The 25,603-nt window shown below is 39.6% G+C and overlaps 2 long non-coding RNA genes across 2 annotated transcripts; one reads left to right on the forward strand and one right to left on the reverse strand.

Moving 5' to 3' along the window:
• Positions 1–9,258: 9,258 nt before the first annotated feature.
• LOC309482931 lies at positions 9,259–18,065 on the reverse strand. The gene is made up of 8 exons (XR_014200441.1): positions 17,973–18,065; positions 17,846–17,893; positions 16,545–16,605; positions 16,393–16,443; positions 16,272–16,316; positions 16,122–16,186; positions 15,930–16,043; positions 9,259–9,584 (listed from the first exon to the last, which is right to left on the reverse strand). It is a non-coding gene; the product is annotated as an uncharacterized lncRNA (long non-coding RNA).
• Positions 18,066–23,855: 5,790 nt separating this feature from the next.
• Positions 23,856–25,311, forward strand: LOC309482929. The gene is made up of 3 exons (XR_014200439.1): positions 23,856–24,017; positions 24,289–24,364; positions 24,924–25,311. It is a non-coding gene; the product is annotated as an uncharacterized lncRNA (long non-coding RNA).
• The last annotated feature ends 292 nt before the right edge of the window (positions 25,312–25,603 follow it).

Below are 25,603 nucleotides of genomic sequence, written 5' to 3' on the forward strand. Positions count from 1 at the left end.
CACAAAATAGAATGCGGCAACTCTTGAGCTGCACACTGTGAAGGCCTTGAAGTTATCGGGGATGCCAAAGCCATTGCTCCGATTGCCTGAATAGAATGGCCAAAATCACAGATGATCAAGGCCTTTTGAAACGGTGCTCACTTCAGGCTTGAAAAGAGATTTGGGTTGGGAAACCCCAATGGATTTCGAGTCCATCGCCTTAACCTCTCAGCCACAACTACTCCTGACAGTGGGTCACATGCTATTTTATTTTCTGGATGTGAGCAACAGAGGACACCGGGTCCAACCATCAATGTGAATGTGAGCAGCAGAGGATGCTAAAATAGAGCATCACAGTCCCGCCCACAGCCGGTGCCGGAAGTAAGAATTCAATACAATTTCTCCATTGACAGTTGGGGTATAAGCCATAAAAACTTAACCATACATGGTAGACTTAAAACCAGCTACGGCTGTACTAAGCGATTGTATATGCTCATATACATTTACATTTATTCATTTAGCTGACGCTTTCATCCAAAGCGACTTACAATTGCTATATATGTCAGAGGTCGCACGCCTCTGGAGCAACTAGGGGTTAAGTCAAGTCAAGTCAAGTCAAGTTTATTTGTATAGCGCTTTTCACAATACAGATTGTATCAAAGCAGCTTCACAGTATTACATTAAAATAATACAACAAAGTTTGTTTCAAGAGGAATTTATTGATTGATAAAATTAAATTAAATATCCCCAAAATATCCCCAACTGAGCAAGCCAAAGGCAACAGTGGCAAGGAACCGAAAAACTCCATCAAGTGACCTAATGGTGTCCTAAAACTCCATCAGGTGACCTAATGGAGAAAAAAAAAAAAACCTTGGGAGAACCCAGGCTCGGTCGGGGGCCAGTTCTCCTCTGGCATTTATGAGCTAAAGGCCGTATTGCAGTTTGAACTGTGGGATTATATGAATGCCTGGCCGAAGAGATGCGACTTTAATCTAGTTTTAAACTGGGAGAGCGAGTCTGAGCAACGAACAGTATCAGGAAGACTATTCCAGAGTTTTGGAGCCAAATGTGAAAATGCTCTCCCTCCTTTGGTGGTTCTGGATATCCTAGGTATGACCAAAAGCCTTGAATTTAGTGATCTTAAAGAGCGCGATGGATTATAGGGTGATAGAAGATCCGTTAAATAGACTGGAGCTAAGCCGTTTAGGGCTTTATAAGTCAGTAGCAATATCTTGTAATTAATACGGAACTTTATAGGTAACCAATGCAGTGATGATAAAATCGGCGTTATATGATCACATTTTCTTGATCTCGTAAGAACTCTAGCGGCGGCATTTTGGACTAACTGTAGCTTGTTTATTGAGGATGCAGGACAACCAGCTAATAAAGCATTACAGTAATCCAGTCTCGAGGTCATGAATGCATGAACTAACTTTTCTGCATCAGAAACTGATAGCATATTACGTAGCTTAGCAATGTTTCTAAGGTGGAAAAAGGCTGTTTTTGTAACATATGAAATATGATTTTAAAAAGACAGGTTGCAATCGAGTATAACACCCAGGTCTTTTACTGTAGAGGATAAAGTAACAGGACATCCTATGATGTTAAAGTTGTATTGTGCGAGGTTTTGTGGGCGGTTTTTTGAACCGATAAGTATTACCTCTGTCTTGTCTGGATTTAATAAAAGAAAATTACGCGTCATCCAATCTTTTATATCTTTAACACATTCTGTCAATTTGGAAAATTTTGCGTTTTCATCCGGCCGTGATGAAATATATATTTGAGTGTCATCAGCATAACAATGGAAACTAATTCCATGTTTCCTTATAATATTTCCAAGTGGCATCATATATATTGAGAATAACAGAGGGCCTAACACAGATCCCTGCGGCAGTCCATAGTTTACTGGAGTTATGATCGATTTTTCTCCATTTAAATAGACAAAATGGTAGCGGTCAGATAGGTATGATTTGAACCAGCTTAATGCTTGTCCTTGAACACCCGTATAATTTTGTAGTCGATCTAAGAGTATTGTGTGATCTATAGTATCGAACGCAGCACTAAGATCAAGTAAAACTAGTATTGAGATACAGCCTTGGTCAGAAGCTAAAAGTAAATCATTTGTGATTTTAACGAGCGCAGTTTCAGTGCTATGGTGCGGTCTGAATCCAGACTGAAACTTTTCATAGATATCATTTTGTTGCAAGAAAGAGCCCAGTTGAGAAGACACCACTTTTTCTAATATTTTAGACATAAATGGAAGATTTGAAATGGGTCTATAATTTGCTAGGTTATTATGATCTAAATGTGGTTTCTTAATGAGAGGTTTTATAACTGCCAGTTTAAATGTTCTTGGAACATGACCTAAAGATAAAGACGAGTTAATAATATTGAGGAGAGGCTCTTCCACTACAGGTAACACTTCTTTCAATAGTTTAGTTGGTATAGGATCTAATGAACATGTTGTTGTTTTAGATGAAGTGATAAGTTTATTTAACTATTTTTGTTCTATAGTTGTAAAGCACTGTAATTGTTCTTGCGGGGTGATAATTGAGGCGGAATTATAAGGCGCAATTGAAGATTGAACGTTTACAATTGTGGTTCTGATGCTTTCTATTTTCTCAGTGAAGAAGTTCATGAAATCATTACTACTGAACTGTAACGGGATATTTTGTTCGGTTGACGTCTGTTTATTTGTTAGTCTAGCCACGGTGTTAAATAAAAACCTTGGATTGTTTTGGTTGTTTTCTATTAGTTTGCGGAGATGCTCAGCCCTGGCTGCTTTTAGGGCCTTTTTATAACGTGACATACTGTCTTTCCACGCGATTCTAAAGACCTCTAAATTAGTTTGTTTCCATTTACGCTCTAAAATACGGGTTTCTCTCTTTAGAACATGCGTAGTATTGTTGTACCATGGTGCTTTAATTTTCTCTCTGACCTTTTTTCATTTAATAGGTGCAACCACATCCAATGTTCTATAGAGAATGGTGCTCATAGTGCTAGTTAGTTCTTCTAGTTCATCTGTTTGTTTGGGTTCAGGCAGCAGCTGAGACAGATTAGATAAGCAATTTGAGAAATTATCTATGGTGGATGGAAGGATTGTTCTGCCTGGTTGATAACGCGGCGCCACATGACATATTACAGCAGTACGTAATATGCAAGTTACCATGTAATGATCAGTGACATCATCACTTTGTGGAATGATATCTATATCGGTTGGATCGGTTCCATGTGATATAATTAAATCGAGTGTATGATTAAGACGATGAGTTGGTCCGGTGACGTTTTGCTTGACCCCAAATGAATTTAATAAATCTGTAAATGCAGCCCCTAACGCATCATTTGGATTATCTGGATTATGTTAAAATCTCCAACAATTAATGCTTTATCGACATTGACTAATAGGTCTGAGAGAAAATCTGCAAACTCTTTTAGGAAATCAGTGTAAGGCCCTGGCGGTCTATATACGGTAGCCAAGGCTAGAGATAATAGGGATGTTTTTCTAACATCTAAGAGCGTAACATTTAGTACAAGTACTTCAAACGAAATAAACGTATAACCCGTTTTCTGAGTAACATTGAGAATATCTCTATAGATTGTTGCAACACCGCCGCCACGACCAATCAGACGGGGCTCATGCTTATAACAGTATCCTGATGGAGTAGACTCATTTAGACCGAAATAATCATTTGGTTTAAGCCAGGTTTCAGTAAGGCAAAGTACATCGAAGCTATTATCTGTGACTATTTCATTTACAATAACTGCCTTAGGTGTGAGTGATCTAATGTTTAGAAGACTGTAACAATATCGACTCGGGGTAAATGTGAATTAGCTCAAGAATATAGGGAATTTTGGAAATATTAATAATTATGACTCATGGTCATAATTCATAAGTCGCATGTACATTTATTTAATCAATTATCGAGATTCCCTTGTTCTGTAACTGTCTGATCATTACAGTTAAGAAGGGGGGGTATCCCTTTTCAAACTCCAAGAAAGTTTTATCTTCTGGCCACGAATATCAAACTTTCTGAGTTTATGAATTAAAACTACTCAAGGTAGTCAATATCGAGCTTGTAGCTTAGATCTTTTTAGTTTCATTGACTTTTATAAGGTGGGTTTTAGAACACAGAGACAATTAAAAGTATAAATGGGTTTATTAATAAAATGGCACACACTAGAGATTATATAAACTACAAACATAAACGTACGTAAAAATGCAAACAAACAAACAAACATTTAACCGAACAAAGACATAAACATAGCGTGATCAGAATGAAATGAAATGAAAGAAAGAAAGATATAGAGGGAAGATAGAGGGTAACTTAGTTCACAGACCTAAGACCTGGACACCTGAAATCAGCGTTTAGAGAGAGTTACGTTATGTGCAAGATTCTGTGCTCTTTCAGTGTGGTGCTGAAGAGGGGGCGCGCGTGCGCGTGTCCGGCTGGTTTGCGTCTAGCTTCGTCTTCTGGGTCGTTTCGCAAGACGATGTAAAGGCTCACTTGAATTTAACGTTACCGAGAAAGTTCAGATTCATCTCCCGGGCAGGGAGAGGTTTAAAGTCTTTGTTGCAAGGGACGCAGCTACGACTCGAACATGTGCTCGCTCGATGGAGAAGGCCAGGGCCTCCTCCAGATGTTCCTTTGGAGAAGCGCTGCGCCGAGGAAGAGGGTCAAGAGAAGTTGGATGAGAGAGAGAGAGGAACTGAAGGTTTGGACTTTTATCAGTGTCCCATGTGCCGTCCCCTCCTTCGTGTAGGACGAATCAGCTGTCGAGATTTTTCGAGCGGGAAGATTCCTTTGTCCGGTTAGACACGCCCACTCGAATGAGTCATGATTGACTTTAACTTGAGAGGATTTTCTCCAGACATATGAAACAATGCGCATCACTGAATTCTGCTATCGGAATTCAATTCCGTTAGCGGGAGAGGATTACAGAGATATCAAAAATAGAATATAGGCTTTGTAGCAATGCAAAGATACATTATTATGCATTTGTATAGGCATTTGCAGTTCTATTAATGTTACAAATAGGACATGTATGCTTTCCTATGGTTTACACACACCTCTTAACACACAAATTTATATATTTAGTACATTTAAGAGTGACTTTATGGGTAAAAGTCCTTTTCTGAAAGGGGGTTTCTGTTTCAAAGTCCAGAGTGTGTTTGTGTGTGTGTGTGTGTGTGTGTGTGTGTGTGTGTGTGTGTGTGTGTGTGTGTGTGTGTGTGTGTGTGTGTGTGTGTGTGTGTGTGTGTGTGTGTGTGTGTGTCTGCGTTGGAATGTCATGAGGCTGTAAAGTCACAGGGAGTCCATGCTGAAATGGGGGTTTTAGAGGGTATTCTCCAAAACAGGGTTTCCTTATGTGACTCAAATGTCCCTCGGGGGAGCCACAAAGATGCAATTGTGACCGTTCAAGCAGACTTGGAGGCGCCATGAACAACTCGTTGTCTAAGGAGACAACGAAGGATGTGTTTGGAGATCAGGATTTACTAATTTGAACAGCATGTGACCGCATGTCATAGTCATTGTCGTTACAAGACCTAGCTTTAGAAATTGTTTTTGTTTACTAATAGCAACATTTTCTGTTTTAATAACAATTCGATTTTTCCTAGATCCTGCAGTAGATTTATTATTTGATCTCACTAAACGAGGAATAGACACGGTTTCTATGCAATGTTCTACACTAGTATTTATATCAGTTAAATTGGTGCAGCAGAGACTATGATTTGGACTTTTGGTTACTAGTCAAACGGTATTTAACATTATGGAGATGTTATCCGACAGAAGATCTGCTCCGAATTTGTGAGCCATCAGCACGGAAAAGCCTAGGACGCTCCCAAAACAGATTCCAATTATTTACAAAGAGCAGTTTCTGCTCATTGCACCATGACATTAACCATTCATTTAGCGCAAATAATCTGCTGAACTTTTCATGCCCTAGTCGGTACGTGGGAAGCGGTCCTGACACAATGATCGTTGTTTCAGGCGATGTGCTGCGTACCGTATTGATCAGGCTCCAGAAGTCTTTCTTCAGAACCTCCGTCTGGCGCAGCCTGATGTCGTTCACTCCCGCGTGCAGGACCACAGTTCCGACGCGCTCGTCACCGTTCAGAATCTCGGGAACGCGAGCAGCGATTTCAGAAACATGAGCACCAGGAAAGCAGTGACTGTGCACCTTACTTTTACCTAACGTAGCGTGTACGTGCCGAACGATGGAATCGCCGATGATCATAGCATCACGTTCTGTTTCGCGAAGAGGGGAGAAGCGGTTTTGTGTGGATAACTCAAAAACCGGGATGGTCGGAGAGAGTCTTGGTCTAGACCTGACTCGCGTCTTCCGCTGCGGAACCACCCAGGCTTCGTGGTGGCGTGTTGGAGCCGGAGTGAACGAGACCATGGCTGATCGCGACCTCGGCGCTCGGGACCGATGCTGAGAAACGCACGGAGTAGACGAGGTCTGAGTCAGCAGGTTAGTAACGTTAATCACTGATTTGTGTACATCGGCGCGTGATGTTTCAAGAGCTAAACGCCGGCCTCTCAGCTCGGCCTGTCTCAATAAAAGGTCGTGGATCTGTTTCTCAACAGCTTCCAGCTCAGACTGCAGTGCGTGCAGCTCAAATGTGTCCTCACCTGCACCAAAAGGTAGACTACTTACATCTGATATATTCGCCATTTTAACAGATGGACAGTGAGTTAGCAACGAAGCTAGCAGTGATGCTATCAATATTAATACTAATTTATGACTGAAGTCTTGGATATAATCCGTCTTTTTAGTGGTAAGGGTGTAAAGTAGACGCACGATAGGCGAACAAATGTTTGTTTGTAAGTGAGTGTGGAGAAGACGCGTTCAGCCGTGATCCACTGGAGTAAGTTAACCTATAAGAGTATCCGGAGTTGGATCACTAAAAGGCTTGAAACGCGTCTGCTCAACAGTCCGCGTTGTAACTATGAGGTTTGAGCAGTAGTGCTTCTCAGTGAGGAAAAGTAGAAAATGTTCGTTGTAAGTGAGTTTAAAGAGAAAAATCAAGAATTATAAATCAAATCGATAGAGCTCCAAAGACAACAACGCGTTCAGACTAGGGATGGCCCAATACCACTTTTTGCAGAACGAGTCCGATACCAATACTTTCATTTTTGGTACTCGCCGATACCGTAACTGATCCCTGAATTTTCACTGCATATGTAATTTTTAAATGTATTAGTAGATAAACCAAAAGAATATAAATCATATTAGTTGGCTTAATTTGTTCATCAAATATATATATTTCTTTCAGTTATTTTCATTCTTAATTAAGCCTGCTAAAATGCATTGTATGAGCTTCTGTTACTGTTACTGTCACTGTTCATTCTATTGCTCTATCATATTTTATCTTTCATTTAATAGCCACAGCCAGGGGCGTCATGCAAGCCAAAATTCTGGGGGGCACAATCTGAGACGTTGCAATTGTTTTCTGACGGGTGATATGGATCATGTTAGGAGGGGTCAGGGGGTTTCTCCCCCTGAATTTTTTTTAATTCTGGCTGCTAAACATACCATTTCAATGCACTTTGGGAGGGACAGAAATACCTTAACGGAGCTAGCAGCAACCCTCCTCTATCTGAGGACTAAGTTAAAGTATCTATTTTGTACGTTTATGTAAAAGACAGGTTGATGAAAGAACTGTAAGCTCAAATTCAAAAGCTTTTGAAGTCTACTTCATTAAAGCATGTTTACACACACACTTAGGCCACATCCACACGAAGCCAGAGCTTTCCCTATCCGATATTTTTTTTCCCCGTTCAAAAAAAAAATTCCGTAAACACGGCGTCGTCTCAAGAAATATCTGCGTACACACGAAACCACTGAAACCGACTCAAAACGATGTAGTATACATGCCAGACCAGTATGTGGCGCTGTAATTCTGCCACAGACATACACTAAAAACGGAGAAGAAGACTTAAAGCATGAGCATAAACCTAAACCTTGCGGGCTGTATACAACAATAATATTAGGCACAGTAGCTTCTTTTTTTCTTTTCTTTTTTCTTTTTTAAACAAGAACTTTGTTGAACAATATGAAAAACCATAAATGTAGTTGCTGTGACTTGACGGTGTCTGACTAGTTGACACTTGGTGTGATGACATCATCGTTTCACAAAATGTACGGATTGGCCGTACACACGAAAATACAAGGGCGGTGTCGGTACACGATCCGTTCCACCTGCGCGATCCGTTTCACGCATGCGCGTAATTACGTAGTAGAAAACGTCTCGGTTTTCCTACACTATCGGAACCACGCATGCGATGGCACAACTTGCGGCATATTTGTGTAACGTTAGTTGTATTGTGTTTAACATTTCACAGCGGGTCTATTTTGATGCTTTTAAATGTAGCTTACGCTATGCATTACGATGTGGTTGCCAATCCAAAAATAATAAAGGAGTTGTGAGTTGTTACATTAACATACATGATCAGTTTCCTCCATAGGCTACTCTCCTTTGCGATTCACTGCTGTATGGTATTAGGCTTAACTTGCCGTGTTTTGGTCTGAGGTCAGTAGTATTGTCAAAGACGGTTTGTGTCGTTTTTTTATTATTAAAAGCTGCTAATATTAGTTAACTTTTAAGATGAGTAGCCTAATTTTGTATTAGTATGGTATGGGTCTATATAGGCTAATATATATCTAATCTAAATGAGGAAAATTATCCCTTCAATGATGTTTACAGAAGACAATAAGGAACATAATATGCATTTCTTTTTTTTAAATAATATGCATTTCTGCCTAGACAATCTGCACTTACATGAAGAAAGAACTACAAACAAGTCTGGGGAAACGTTATAGAGTATTTCAAACTTAAACTTACAATGGAAATGACTTGAAAGTAGCATGTATGCACACAGAAGTGACATGAGACCAGCGGTGGACAGTTGAGTATCTTTATTTAAGAGTAAAAATACACACTCTCACTCACACACTCACTCACTCTCACACACTCTCTCTCTCACACTCTCTCTCTCACACACTAACCAAATTTATATGGGTGACTGTGCACCCTAACTAACTAACTAACTCACTCACTCACTCACTCACTCACTCACTGGGTGACTGCACCCCAACTCCCACCCACTCACTCACTCACCCACTCACTCACTCACTCACTCACTCACTCACTGGGTGACTGTGCACCCCAACTCCCACCCACTCACTCACTCACCCACCCACTCACTCACTCTAACCAAATTTATATGGGTGACTGTGCACCCCAACGACCCACCCACCCACTCACTCACTCACTCACTCTAACCAAATTTATATGGGTGACTGTGCACCCCAACTCCAGCATTTACTCTCAGGTTGAGGGTGTCTTTGCAAATAATCATGAAGGTTTCCATGTCCTGGATGTTTTCAAAAATGAACGTGAAAGGCTCCATGGCATCGCTCCAATTAATCGACTCCATCAGTACCCTCAACGCTTTCATTTGGTCGTCATGATCCATCAACATGTATGATGGTTCTTGCACCTGGCCAGTGAAAAGCCCAAGACTGTTTCTCACGATGTATTCTGCCTGGTACATATGTTTCAGTGTGAGGGGCAGCTCCTCCACTTCTACCTGTTCCTCCTATGAAAAAGTAAAATACCATAAATTAAGACTACACTACAACATAATATGTTTTAAGTCTATCAAAAGGGGCCTAAAGACATCTTTTCAGCATAAATTAAATAGTTATTATGAGTTATGGTTATGGTTTGTATATTATTGTATTTTCATTAGGCTATTAATTGCGAACCTTTGTATTGTTTTTATTTGTAAGCCACTTTGGACAAAGGCATCTGCTAACTCATATAAACCATAACATGCACAAATTAAATACAGGTAGGTCTCACAAAATTAGAATATTGTGGAAGTTTGTCAATTGCAATAATTCAAATGTAAAACGTGAAACTCATACATTATATAGATTCATTAGACACTATGCGAAATATTTCTATTATGTGTGTTAATTTTGATTACTACGGCTTATATCTAAAGAAAACCCAAAATTCAGTATCAAACAGTGGACAGTATATGAGTTCATCATTTGTGCTCTACATTGTGTGAATAATCAGAAAATAAAAACTGCATGTAGGAGTGAAGAGGTTTGCTCCAGTCATGTAAACATCTTACTGCGATTAACTCCTTACTCTTGTAAGAAAAAATGAAGTGGACGTCGAAGATCTCAAAAATGAAGTTTATTACAGCATAGCAGTGGCAAGGTACACAAAGCACCTTGGATTCAGCGGAGTCCCACAGAATGAATCTCATCCTCTCAGCTCAAACATTTATCCTCTATTTCGTTTGTCTTCCCCCTCTACATGTAAATGAAGCTCTGTTTTTAAGTGTAATTTAAGAATAACAGATTCGTCTTCCCTCTCAACATGAGGCTGAAACTCTGTCTTAAATGTAAATTGAGGATCTTTCCTCTGTGCCCACATCTTTGATGTTCTGTGAAATCAGAACAGCAAAAGGTTAAGGTGATAAGATCTATCTGTAGTGGTCACATCTTTGATCTTCTGTTAAAATAGAACGGGTTAAATGTTAAGGTGACAAGCTATTTGAAGTCCCTGTAATCAAGATGGTTATTGGTTGCCCTCTGTGATACTATTTACATATTACTGAGATTGGATGTAATTGTCTCTATATGATAATTAAGCTCTTTTAAGTGAAGGAACATTTTGATATATATATATATTGGAGTGGAAGTTGTTGGGAACAGACCATCATTTCTTATAGACCCCCCTTTGATGCTCTTGGCCCAAAGTAGCATCACAACCACTCTCTTTTCGTAGATAACACCTCCCGAAGGTGCCCCAGTGGCGGCGTAGCCCTGGCTTAGGTTGTTCCCATCTATGGCCATCAGAGAATCTTACCCGTCTTCGGGATCTACGCCTCCTGCACACTGAGTTATGGCTCTACTTCACTTGAGCAAAGTTATCATAGTTTGTGATAATGAAATGTATTTTTTTTATACGAAGTAACCAAGAACCATCATATCCACTTGGAACATTCAATATTGATCATGGAATTATCTATAATCTTACGTTTCAGCATGGAACACATACAGCATAACATAATGCACTGACCGATAATAAGAAAGATACATACACAAACAGCCGTTTTAAAGGTTACATTCCAAATTAAACTAGAATAGGCCATATCTCCATCATGCATTTGTTTAGCAAAAATCTTGTCTTTCTTCAAGGCCTTGTTGGGCTCTCACAGTGGTGTTCACATCAGTGATGTTAGCATATTGATTAGTTTTGATAACTCAAATAATCAACAATCAATAGACAATATAGTGAGTGTGTGTGTGTGTGTGTGTGTGTGTGTGTGTGTGTGTGTGTGTGTGTGTGTGTGTGTGTGTGTGTGTGTGTGTGTGTGTGTGTGTGTGTGTGTGTGTGTGTGTGTGTGTCATTTTGTGTCCATTTTGTGTCCATTTTCTCAGTGTGGACATCCTTTATCCACTTGTTTTCCCTCTATGTTGAAAAACTGCTGTCTATAGTCTCTGAAATGGTTTGTTTCTGAAATCTCCTCTTGTTTCACTTCTCATTGTCCATTTTTTTTTTCCACTTGGAGCGCAAGTCCTTCTAGAAGAAGCAGTCACTGGTGTTGTTCAAGTCTGTGCCTCTTCATCAGTTCCTTCCATCCCATGGTGGGTCTCAGGGTTTCTAGGTCTTTTAGGCCTGGAGTTCTGGATCTTGCAGGTCTGGAAATCTCTATTCTTTTCTTTTTCTTAAGAAAATCCCCCTGGCTCCACTTCCTTCTCGTCCTTCAAACGACCAGATCACCTTTCTCCAGGAGGTTACAAATTTCAGGCAAACATCTCGATGCTTATATCTGAAACTATAATCAAAAGAAGAGGTTGCCCCCCTTTCCCCCACAAGCATCTTTTCACATTCAAACATCAAAGTCACAGAAGTTTCATCTCAAAACATGTTAAAAATTATTTCTAAACATAATGTATTTAAAACATTTATTATACATTACCACTGCATATCAATGCTAATAAAACATGTTTCATAAATCATAAAGAATCACCCCCCTTTTGATAGTAAACCTTTTTCTACAATGTGTTACTATCATAAAACTAATTCTAATTTGCATCAGCATTAGCTTGTGACTGAGCTACAGTCATGTTGCTGGTGCAGTGATATGTTTGACAACGTTTGAATGACTTCTTTATTTCCTTCCAACAGTGCCAACTGAGTTTCTAAATTGCCTATTTTCTTAAGCAAACCACTATAGCCCATCTTTCTTTTGTGTGAAAAGTGACACTGTCTTGCCTTGTGTCCCATCTTTCCACAAGCAAAACAAACAACTTCCTGATCTTCCTTTCTTTTCTCCAAACAGTGCCTTGCAATGTGACCATCCTTTCCACATGCATGACAGACAAAGTTTTGAAGAGGTCTCTCACTGTCTTGACAATGTCTAGCAATGTGACCAGCTTTTCCACATGCATAGCAAAGAATAACACCTTCTGAATTTATTCTTGCAAATCTCCTTGGTCTATGATGGAAACCATTAGACAATGTAGAACATTCTCTCTCGCCAAAGGCAGCAACTGGATGTCTAGATTTGGCAGCTTTCATTTGACTATTTGCATTAGCATTATTGTTGTAAAACTGTGTCATTTTAGCAATAATGTCATTATATTCAGAGAGTGGTGTCACTAGCATTGTCACAGCAGACCGGGGGGTGAGTGGGTCACATTTGTTAATCAAGGCAGACTTGAAACTGACATCATTCTTAGTAATATCAGGATTGCCACTGAAAGTCTTAAATGTCTCCAATAATCGTTCTGAAAATGCTGCTGGGTGTTCCCCTTTTCTCATTTGCATCTCAGATATCCTATCCCAATTAACTGACATCACACCTAGGACATCCAGCAGTGCCTGTTTCCTCTCTGACTTAGTAGCAGTTCTGTTCTTCACTTTCTGAGTTAATGCTCCAGACAAAGTGTCAGGCAAACACATTCTTAGCAAGACGCATGCATCACCATCTGTAAAATTGTAAACTTCAGCATATTCCTCCAAGTTTTTCAGAAAATCTAATGCATCTTGTTTGGCAGGATCAAATTTACCAATATTCTTGATCACAGTTTCTAGTTCAGTTGGATTAAATCCTCGGACTATGATAGAAGTCATTGGTTCTTCCCTTCCTTCTCTAGCAGGCGTAGTCGTAGTAGCATGGACTGGTGCCATGGGAAATCTGACTCTACAGTCAGAGTATTGGCTATTTAATGACTGAGAAACTTTTTCCAAACCCTCAGTCCTGTCTTCCTGTAAATCTGGCATTTCTGGAACTGGGTTACACAATGTGACACCTAACAATGTCTTACCAGGGTTTTTCTCAGTTGTGCCATTCTTTATCATAAACTGACAAGTCGCCTTCGCCTCCTCCAAATTGTTGGACAATGTTTCCACAGATGATTTAAGCATACTATTGTTAGTTCTAAGAAGTGCGATCTCATTCTGCATCTTGACCTTTTCTTCTTTCCATATCGTTTCACTAGCCAGGTAATTTTTTGTAGAAATTACCCCAACACTGAGTCGCTCATTTTCAGCCTCTAACTCATCTACTCTCCTCCTAGTTACTTTGTATGAAGCAAAAAGTGCTTGAAGCGCATTAGCAATTTTCCCATTTTTGTTCTTAGGCATTTTGGGATCATTTTCAAACTTAGAGATAGCCCACTTGTACGGTTTATCAACAATATTCTCTATTCCGTCAAACATTCCCTGAGAACCGTGTTTAGCGATGTATTTAACAATAATTTCTTCCATTTTCAAAAGTCTTATCGGGCTTTAAAATATCTCGTGATCTAATAGTTATTCACAAAGTCTGATTTAAATGACTACACGTTATCTAGTTCCTTTAAGATATCTGTTAGTCTAATTATTCACAGCTCCAGTACTTCGGACACAAATGATCAAAATAGCCACACTACCTGAGGCTTCTAAACTTAACCACAGCCACAATCCATTGGTCCTTAAATTTCGTTACGCAAAACAGTTAAGAAATGCGACACTGTCACAGTACGTCGGACAAAACCACACTATGTCTGGTTTTATGGTATATTCTTAAAACAACTTGGCCACAGTACGTCAGGCTTAAACAATATCAAAAAAATTAACACTGTCACAGTACGTCAGACACAACCACACTACATCGGGTTTTTATGTTATTTTCTTAAAACAGCTTGCTTATCAGTACTTCGGGTTCAAACTATATTTATGAATTTTAAAACAATGCCACAATACGTCGGGCAAAGCCACACTGCTTCGGGTTCTTTGTTTTAAACTTCACAAAGTCACGGCACATCAGACTCACTAGTCTAGCCTATGCTATAACACACAATAGTTGTGAAATAATTCTGTGACCACACTGCGTCGGGTCTATTCAATTACTTTAGAATTTCCTCAGAATTATTACAACTTCACAATCGGTTTCAAGTACATTAGAAACATATACATTTGTTTCAGTTACTTTAGAAACAACCAATCTGAAATAACTCTGTCACCACTTCGGGTTTATTCAATTACTTTAGAATCTTAACAGAATTATAAGAGACCAACACCAAATTTCAGTTACTTTAGAAACTTTACACTTAAGCACTTTGTTTCAATTACTTTAGAAACAACAATTCCAATACTCCAATACAATAGTCTGCTACCACACTGCTTCGGGCTTATTCAGTTACGTTAGAATCTTTAACAAAAATGTACGGAATAGGCTTAAAACTCCTCCTGCTAATACTGAATAAACCAAATTCGATCTCTTCTGTCCTTAATTTTTCTTTTCTAGATTTTTTTTTTAAACCGAGGAATTCCTTGACAAAAACAGCATAAATGAAAGAAAACAGCTTTTTCTTACCTTTTCCCTTTTTTGTTGGAAATCCGTCGATTCCTGGGTCTGGCTCGCCAATGTAAGAAAAAATGAAGTGGACGTCGAAGATCTCAAAAATGAAGTTTATTACAGCATAGCAGTGGCAAGGTACACAAAGCACCTTGGATTCAGCGGAGTCCCACAGAATGAATCTCATCCTCTCAGCTCAAACATTTATCCTCTATTTCGTTTGTCTTCCCCCTCTACATGTAAATGAAGCTCTGTTTTTAAGTGTAATTTAAGAATAACAGATTCGTCTTCCCTCTCAACATGAGGCTGAAACTCTGTCTTAAATGTAAATTGAGGATCTTTCCTCTGTGCCCACATCTTTGATGTTCTGTGAAATCAGAACAGCAAAAGGTTAAGGTGATAAGATCTATCTGTAGTGGTCACATCTTTGATCTTCTGTTAAAATAGAACGGGTTAAATGTTAAGGTGACAAGCTATTTGAAGTCCCTGTAATCAAGATGGTTATTGGTTGCCCTCTGTGATACTATTTACATATTACTGAGATTGGATGTAATTGTCTCTATATGATAATTAAGCTCTTTTAAGTGAAGGAACATTTTGATATATATATATATTGGAGTGGAAGTTGTTGGGAACAGACCATCATTTCTTATACTCTGATCATTGGAAATAATTGCATTATTGGTGTACATGTAAACGGCTGTGAATACTTTCCGGATGCACTGTAATAATGTGTGTGCACTAAATGTATCCTGTCCCAAATGTTTTCTTATATACCTTAACATGTACACCACATGACCTGACCCATGGTGAAACGCTGTTTTGTCTCACTATACACAGTGTATATGGTTGAAATGACAATAAACCCACTTGACTTGAACTGTTTGTTACGATCTTCTATTTTTTAATATATCACGTGACGTAACATGTTGTATAAATCTATATAATGTATCAGTTTCAAGTTTTACATTTAATTCAGTAATTCACACAATTTTCCACAATATTCAAATTTTTTGAGACCTACCTGTATAGAATGCATACGTGAAAATGGTTGTCTGGTTAGTTTGGCCATACCTTGACTATTTGGGGTCGAGAAATCCTATAAATAGGTGGTAGGGTGCCTGCCATCAGCTGTTCTGCCTCCTCTGTCCAGAAGGCAAAGCGCTATAACCGAAGTTCTGCCCATGCCTATTCAAAAGTATGGTACTTTTAATGTAGCATAATTGTAAAGCAGACCAATGTTTTACTGCTTGAAATGTGTCCTACCTTGCGATCGAGAATTTCTCCAGAATCTGGAGACACCACCACTTCCGAATAGATGGTATGTCAGTCTGTAATACACATGTAATATTGGAGTCTTGCATTGTTTGTTTTTTAACATTCTTGGATACATACATTCCATGAATTACAACTTACATCCAAAAAGTGAAACATGGCACCAGTACAGATGCAGAGGGCATACTGTTAAAGAGAAAAATAATGATTACGGAGATTTAGGACAAACAGGAACAATTGAGTAGAAATTGTATAAGTTTACCATAAGCATGAATATCCCACAGCTCTGTCCATCTGACTGAACTGGAAATGGCTGAAAAGTAATATACAGTTACTCAGATGTGATGTTGACAACCATTTATAGTGTCTGCTGAGCAAAATGAAATGACAAAATTACATAGTAAGCAAAGTTACATCAAAATCTTTGCCCGTCTTCTCCACCCACGGTCCATTAGCCACTGCTCCTGCAAGTTGTCTGGAAAAAAAATTATGCAAAAGTGAATCCATAGAACAAGGTTTTTTTTTTCTCAATCCTAAAGCCAGAGAACAAGGCTTTTACTCAATCCTAAAGCCAGAGAACAAGGCTTTTACTCAAACCTGAAGCCAGAGAACAAGGCTTTTACTCAATCCTAAAGCCAGAGAACGAGGCTTTTACTCAATCCTAAAGCCAGAGAATGAGGCTTTTACTCAATCCTAAAGCCAGAGAACGAGGCTTTTACTCAAACCTGAAGCCAGAGAACAAGGCTTTCACTCAATCCTAAAGCCAGAGAACAAGGCTTTGCCTGAACAGGATATCAGTCCATTTCACTCAGTTTGATCTGTATTTGTTAAGGCTGTTACACAGTGTCATCAGATTAAAGATTTTCAGAGTGCTGTTCAGGCTTAACTGGATAAAAAAAAAGTAAAAAAAAGAAATAAAAAAAAAAGTAGAAAACTATACTTATAAACTATAAACTAAGATTATTAAAACATAATCTATCATGTATTAACTTTAATTCCAATAGTAGCATGTAAAGTTATGCACTTTCTGTTCTCTGTGTTAGCCTTCATCGGTCACAGGTCAAACCTTGCTAATGTCCTCTGCTTATGCGTTTCAAACCTAAATATGGTTCGGTATTTCTCATCTCCAAACCCATTTGGACATAATGAGTCCAGAAAAATAGCCTCCTTCTTAGCAACTAATAACACCTGTGAAGAACATACCCTATTAATGTCAGGTATAGGGGCACCAACTGGTTTAAAAATAGAGGGAAAAAAACACAAAAAACAATGTAACTGTACACAAAGCATGTAGTGGCTTGCTGTTTGTGACCCCCTAGACCATGCTGGCAAAATTATGATATCTTTAGATTCCACATTGTCCTATGAAAAAAAAAAAAAACTATGTTCAGATCTCCTTGGACATATCTTCACTTAAAGAGGTGTATCTGCTGGACTTGTCAACACATTATGCAACTTACCGGCAAACTAGGTTCCCTTAGTTTCCATTTAGGGACTTCAAATAGGTCAGCAATGTGGACATCCATTCCCTGAATAAAATTGTATGTCTGCATTTCATATACATATATCTCACAAAAGTGAGTCTACCTTAAGATGCATCACAGTTTCATTTCTATAGTGTTGTCCCATGAAAAGTATTTGGGAAAAATGTGAGAGGTGTACTCACTTTTGCACAAATTTATGTGTAAGTCATCAAGGTAAATACAAATACATACATGTCTCCTGGCTGCCTCCTCTACCAGCCTGAAGCACGCATTCCCAATCTGAAAGCACAGAATGTTTTGCATAATTACAATAAAGGCATTAGAACCATCCAAACTCTTTACAGCAATATCCACTTACATTGCTCTCCACCTGTTCATCTAGCCCCAGGCTCCAAAAGTCCTCCCTTTGAAGACAAACTGGGCCATCCAGAACAACAATTTCTTTTGCTGGACGTATTCTGTCCAGCACATAGGTCAGCTAGAAATAAAAAATATCCCTGTTAGGAATGAGCAATCATGCATTTATTATTTAAAGCACACCAACAAGCTGTGCATGTGAACTATCCAGTTTAGTTTGGCACTCACCACTTTTTCTTGCTGAGGACACAACCTCTTGGACCACAGTGGACCTTTATTAGCATACTGGTGGTCCACCAGTCCAATGTCTTCTGCAGCAGATTCATGGCTATGACCTACACAACAGGAAAGTAAATACTAATCGTCATTGTCAAGTGTCATGTTTATATTTGCTATGTCACCAAGTAGGATTATTACAATACCTTGTGGCCGAAAGTAGGGCCTTAGCTGCGCAACATTAAGTTTCTGTATTTTCCCTAACATAGCCACACTTGCCACACCCTTCTCTGTCAGGGATGTGAGGGTGAATGGCCCTTGGTGGAGATCCTGTAAACAATTTCCCTTCTTCACCTTCTTTTTGGGCTCCCCAATTAGGACCTCGTCCCCTGCCTTAACTGAGCACTGGCGAACCCCTTTCCTTTTCTTTGCCTCGAAAGCCTTTTTTTGTTTCCCCTGTGCCTTTTCAATGTTCTTCCGTACCTTAAAGATAAGAATATATTACTATGCGAACATTCTTTTTCAAATTGAATATGCCAGCCACACAATTCTGAACAAACCGTTTCATTGAGGGCCTTGACTCCAGCTAGTTTTAGCTCCAGCTCCTCCTCTGGGCCCGCCAATTCAAAGGCAGCGTCTGTCTCACAGACATTTAATGCCTGTGGTAGACGGGGGTGCCTATTGTACATTAAAAAGTACGGGCTGTACTTGGTGGATCTCTAATTTGAAACAAAATGTTTTGCATCAAATCACAAAATAAAACTCTTAAAACATGTATGCAATATACGTTATCTAGTCATTTTGAATAATAACCTGTTTTGCAGTGTTTATTCCATAAACTATGGCCTGCAGGTGGATGTCCCAATCATCATGGTGCTGATTAACATATTTTCTGAGAGTCCTCTTTACATTTTGATTAGTTCTCTCATCCTTCAACATAGAAAGGAATTACTACATGCACTTTAGTATACATTGGCTAAAGTTGACTTTACTGTTTTGCGGGATGTCATGATGGCACACTTACTTGGCCGTTTGACTGGGGATGGTATGCACTTGTGATGGCATGCTTGATGTTCAGCGCCGCAAATATGTGTGCATTAAGCTGTACAAAATTCAGACACACATGGTTATTTTCAATATTTATTGGTCTCAGAAATGACCAATGACCGCTTAAAGGACAAATCCAGTGAAAAATGAACCTAGGGGTAATTAACACATGGTTACCGAGTCGATCGTTCCCTGGGGTGCGTTTTCATGATAATCGAATGTAAAGAGTTTTATTTATAAAAACAGATTAGCTCATAACACTAGTATATGGGGCAGAGAGTAAGTAAAAACAAATCGCAAGTTAATACCACTAACAAGGCTCAAAATAGCCTCACACTAACACGGTAGCATAATGAGGGTCCATACATGCAAACCGAAGCATTGAGAACTTTGTAAGTGTACAGACAGTTTAATAAGAAGATACTTTATAAAGACAGTACATTACGCGTTTACATGCAGGATCCATCTTGGAAAACATGGATCCTGCATGTAAACGCGTAATGTACTGTCTTTATAAAGTATCTTCTTATTAAACTGTCTGTACACTTACAAAGTTCTCAATGCTTCGGTTTGCATGTATGGACCCTCATTATGCTACCGTGTTAGTGTGAGGCTATTTTGAGCCTTGTTAGTGGTATTAACTTGCGATTTGTTTTTACTTACTCTCTGCCCCATATACTAGTGTTATGAGCTAATCTGTTTTTATAAATAAAACTCTTTACATTCGATTATCATGAAAACGCACCCCAGGGAACGATCGACTCGGTAACCATGTGTTAATTACCCCTAGGTTCATTTTTCACTGGATTTGTCCTTTAAAACAGCGTGAATTGTGATGATGTCATATGTCCTGTGTGAAGGGGGTGAAAGGAGAGGGTAATAAGGACACATACCTCGTTAACAAATGCACGGCCCCTGTCAGTGATGATTTTCCGGACCATACCAAATGTGTAGAGCTTTGACACAAGTGCCTCAGCCACCTCAGTGCTGGAGCCACACTTCAAAGGCTCAGCGATAACCCACTTCGTGAAGAGGTCTGTCACCGTGAGGACGTATTGATGGTCTTTCATGGTTTTTTTCAGTGGACCAATGAGGTCCATACCGACCACCTCCCACGGCTCTTTCACCTGTAGAGATATGTAATATTACCACATCACCTAACTTGTTGCTTCAAGTGGTACACCAAGGTAAGCTCTACCTTAATAGGGTGAAGGGCAGGAGACACAGTCTTTATGGGGTCATTCTTTTGGCATCTGTGACATCTTTTGACCTGATGGATACATTTATTATTTAGACCAAATAATTATCTGAAGTCAAACAAAGCCACTAAATCAATTCATTGCCTGAGAGCCATAGTGTTAAATTCCATGAAAGTTCCAAAAAAGTACCCAATCTGTCACATCTGCCTTTATGTTATCCCAGTAGTACCCTACAACAACCCTGTCCATGGTCGCCCTCACGCCCCCATGGTTCCCTGTGCCAGGGTTGTTGTGGCACTCCTCCAGGACAGCCCGCCTCTGCTCATCAGACAGCACAACCAGCCTCATGAATTGTGCACTGGGGCCAGTGTAGAATAATTTACTTTCTGTGATAGACAAACAATGTTTGTTACGTACGATTTTGCTGCTTTGTTTGGTATTACAATACAGCACTTATGTGCACATGTGTCCATGTGCACGTGTTAACTAAAACAATGCTAATATTATTTCAGATACACACACTCACTTACCTCTTATAACGAAATTTGCAGCCATTCGTGAGACCTTCTTCTTCAATGCCGCATCCACCAACCCGTCAACCAAATATTGCCTAACGGCAGCGTAAAGGACAAACTTCTCATTTCTTCCGCTGAACTCCATTTTCTTTCGCTGTGAGTGAATGAAAGTCTCGCGGTACAAACCGTACAAATATGCGCATGCGTGGAACAGATCGTGCAGTGTCGTAAATCGTCGCAAAAAAGAATTATCATTTGCGCATGTGCGTTTTCTACTGCGTCTACTACGCATGCGTGAAACGGATCGTGCAGGTGGAACGGATCGTGTACCGACAGGCGGCGTTTTCAGATTTATCCACCTTGGGACCCGGTTTAAAAAAATAGCGGTTTCAGTCTCCGAAAACGCTGGATCCGTGTGGACGAAACGCCAATACGATAAAAAATGTATACGTATACAGCGATACGCGTCTCCGTGTGGACAGGCCCTTACTGTACACTTAGGCCTACTACACATGATTTTAAAAACAGTATTGCAGTTTTTATGTTATGATAATTGGTATGTGACCTAAGAACGATCTTACATTAAAGGTACATAAAGGTGCTGAGGTCTGACTTGTGGTGCTCTGAAATTAAGTTATTTTAATATTAATATGTGATGAAGGATTTTGAAAGAAGTTTGACAGATTTCGGTGCTGAATAAGGTTAACACACTACCCCGTTTATTTGAAAATGGTTAATATTTGACAGAAATGTAAAAAAGTAATCAAAACGGATCAGATAACGTTACTCTTTGTATGGCAGTAACGTTAACTAGTTTACGGTTAGACTAGGCTAGCTATCGGTAATGTTACACTGCAGCTAATATCAAATCCATAACTTTTTGATCAAGTTAAAATTTCCAGGTCAACCACAAATAATCCCACTACCTTTTAATATCATCCGATAACTAATTCAATGCCGATTTGTTGCTTTGCCCACTTACCACTTCAAGACCATCTGTAAAACATTGCCAGCTCAACGTGCGAGACGAGTGAGTTGCTTTAACATACACAGCAAAGATTCTAGAGTGCTATGCGCGTATCGCTCTAGATTTGATATACACAGACACCATATTAGGAAAAAGGGGTGGGCTGATGCATTGCTGACCGATTTATTACACATCCAGAAGAATACATTTGAGTCGTCATAGGCTCTGGTATATTATGGAGCATAATAGGAATAAAGTTGTGACAAAAAAATTGAATAGGCATGACGCCACTGGCCACAGCACATATTTAGAGCTGCTTCACCAGGGCTCAGTGCTGAGGATCGGGTCAGCGGTTCAAATGTTTGTCAAAACCAGTGAAATATCAATTATTTAATCCAATTTTGATACTACAACAAAAACTAGCAGCCTAATTAATGTGAATTTCAAACAAGTAAGCAGTCAGTAACAAAATAAGAACAAACAATCGAATTACAAATAGGACAAATAAATACAATAGAACAAAGAAATGCTACAAATAAAATAAACAGTGTTTTTAGAGTTTTTCGGGTAGATCTAAGAGGTACAGAAATTTGAATAAAGTAATCTAATGTGAAAAAAGCATATTCATTACTGTATAAATTATATATAGATGGATATTTTTATAAAGTTGAAAAGGGTAGCCTATTTAGTCAAGAGCAGTGAGTATTTCTTTGTCCTTTGTTTGATTAACATTAAAACACAGAAGCAGGATTATTAGACTGCTGCCCCTTTAAGACCGAACGCATTTGAACATGGCTACGTTCATTTGAGATATAACCGACTTTGTTTACTATAGGATACTCGCCAAGACGGGCGTTTTTACCTAATTTTGTGTGAATTCGTCCGTACAAGCGCAAGACGTGAAAGACAATTTAATTCAGTATTCGCGCGCTGAGACGCTGGTTTGCGGGGCGCGCGCTTCGGATGTTTGCGTTCATGGAACTTCTTGACCTGCACACGTCCTGTAATAATGTAGGGAACCACGCGTTATTCATAAATCAGGTAACAGTTCATGTTTTTTTTTTACTTAGCCTATACGATTTAGTTTAAATCCAAATAACGTGCTGAGTGAACGATCAGCAATCAAGAGCATTCAACAGAAGTGCGCTCGCGCGCTCTCTCTCTCTCGTCAGTTAACGTTAATAATAAGCTACATGCCTCGTTTTATTTTCTTTGCCATTGACATCTGACTGAACAAACTTTCCACTGATGTCTGTTTAAAGGGATGTGCTCGACCAGCTCGCGCGTCTGTGCCATTGCGCACTTAATCCACTGCGCGTTTTTCTCTGATCAGCTCGCACCACAGCTATGTTATACACACGCACCTTGTACGAGCCCTGTGAAATGAGCCCAAACCGCTGTCATTATACTTTCCTATGCCTCAGTTCACCTCCACAAAGCACTCGCGGCGGGCAGTTTCGTTTCACAAAATGTACGTGGTATCGGTGCGTGGTATCGGTGAATTTTTATGAGTACGAGTATGAGTATGAGGACAGTATCGGCCCGATCCCCGATGCCAGTATCGGTATCGGGACATCCCTAGTTCAGACGCGACGCATGCGCATGCTTCGTTAGATATGTTTGTATCTTGGGTGAAACCACGTACGGGGAAGCCGATTACTAAGCAGCGTTTGTTGCACTGGATAGTGGAGGCGATATCATAGGCATATTCCAGGGGGGTAATCGAGCTCTCGAATTCCGTACCACCCCCGGGGGCCGCCATTGGCTAACAAGCCATCACCTGCACTTAGCATTCCATTGACTCCCATTCATTTTGGCGTCACTTTGACAGCGAATAACTTTACATCTGAGGTGTTTAAAGACTCCATTTGTCCATTGTTTATTTCTAAAGAAACACGACAATGTATAAAAGGCTCCATTACCTTGTATCAGAGCCATATAGAGAAAAGAGTTGCGACACTTCCATAGACCTTCGTTGTAATCAATGGCGGCGCTCGTAACCGCCTACTTCCGGGATTTGAAGATCGGAATAGTTCTAAACACTGTCATTTGGCCGTTGGACCCCATTCACTTACATTGCTCCGCGTCGAGTTGTTCCAGAGGTAAAGTTGCTGAAATATCGACCTCTTTTGAATTGTCAACTGTCTAAATTGTATCAGAGGCCCTTTGCGATGCTTATACTGGTCTTTATTTGTATATGCACAGCGTAATTATTTATATTTTATCTTGGTTGTTTCAACCAATTTTCAAGCACTGCATGCTAACTAGTTAGCTAGCGCAACTTCGTCAGCTGTGACAGTAACAGTTAAGAGTTCGGTAATGAATCGCTACCACCTTTATAGCAACTTTGATTTTATTTTTTTATTTTTTTAGGATTTAACTTTTCATTATGTGACGTGATGTTGACTGAGTTTGAGTGGTGAATGCTGCAGGTCGACTTGTTCCAGAGGTAACGTTTCTGAAATATCTCTTTTGAATTGTCAACTGCCTAACGTTATGTATCACATGCTCTTTGTGATGCTTATACTGGTCTTCATTTGTAGTTTGTAGCGTAGTTTATTTATATTTTATGTTGGTTGTTTCAACCAATTTTCAAGCACTTCCTGCTAGCAAGTTAGCTAGCTTGACTTCGTCAGCTGTGACAGTAACAGTTCGGTAATGAATCGCTACCACCTTTATTGCAACTTTGATTTGGTTGAATTTTTGGGATATAACGTTACTAACTTTTCATTATTTATGTGACCTGTTGGCTGTACATAATTTGTATCAGAGCCCGTCTCAGATAACGTTACTCATTTACTGTGAGGAAACTTTTTATTGTAATATCCAATAGTTTAATGATTGTTCTTTAAAATTATTAGTAGTCTTATAACAAACAGTAGACTACTAGACAGCCTACTCTACAGCAGTGAATATAGAATGAGCCTAAAACATGGTCATGCATTCAAAATATAAAAAAAAAAAATTAAAACAAGAATTTTTTTAACAAAATAAACACTTTTTTTCAGCCTCATGTTAACAAAGGCTGCTGTGGTGGTGGTAGCTGACGATGGTGACAGCGGCTCCTGTTGGAGGTGAACGGCAGCTGGCGATGGTGGCTAATTATGTCTGCTGCTAGCAGTTGGTGCTGGTTGCTGCTGCTGCTGCTTGTCGGAGTGACAGCTGGCGGCAGCTGTTGAAATAAGTGGAGGCTGCTGCTGCTGGTGACTGGTACTGGCAACGGCTGCAGGTGATGACTGCTGAAAGAATAGGAGGTTGGAGGCTGCTGATGGTGGACTGGGAATGGACATGCCAATTACATCCATGGCAACGAGTAAGGTACTTGGCAGTTGCCTAGTTGTTATGACCTTCGGTGAAGAAATCTGTTTGGTCTTCTTTGCTTTCTTACTCTGACTCTTGCTGCCAAGAAAACCTTTATATTTTTCCTTCCTCTCAGCCCTGATCCACTTTGATGCAATCCTTAACCTCAGCCTGATGTATGTGGAGATGATTTTTTTCTTCAGGTCATGGCATGAGGGAAGGTTGCTGTCCAGTAACATGGCCTCCTGTTCCAGTTGTGCCACTGCATTTGAAGACTCCATGAGGGAGTCACTCGTCTTCACTCGGAACAGCTGCTCCACGTTCTGAATGAGAGTAAAAACTTCCTCAGATGGACGGTAAAGTGCACCCCTTTTAAATTCTTTCAATT

The sequence above is a fragment of the Leuciscus leuciscus genome (genome assembly GCF_965113295.1).
Source record: "Leuciscus leuciscus genome assembly, chromosome: 19".
Taxonomy (NCBI): domain Eukaryota; kingdom Metazoa; phylum Chordata; class Actinopteri; order Cypriniformes; family Leuciscidae; genus Leuciscus; species Leuciscus leuciscus.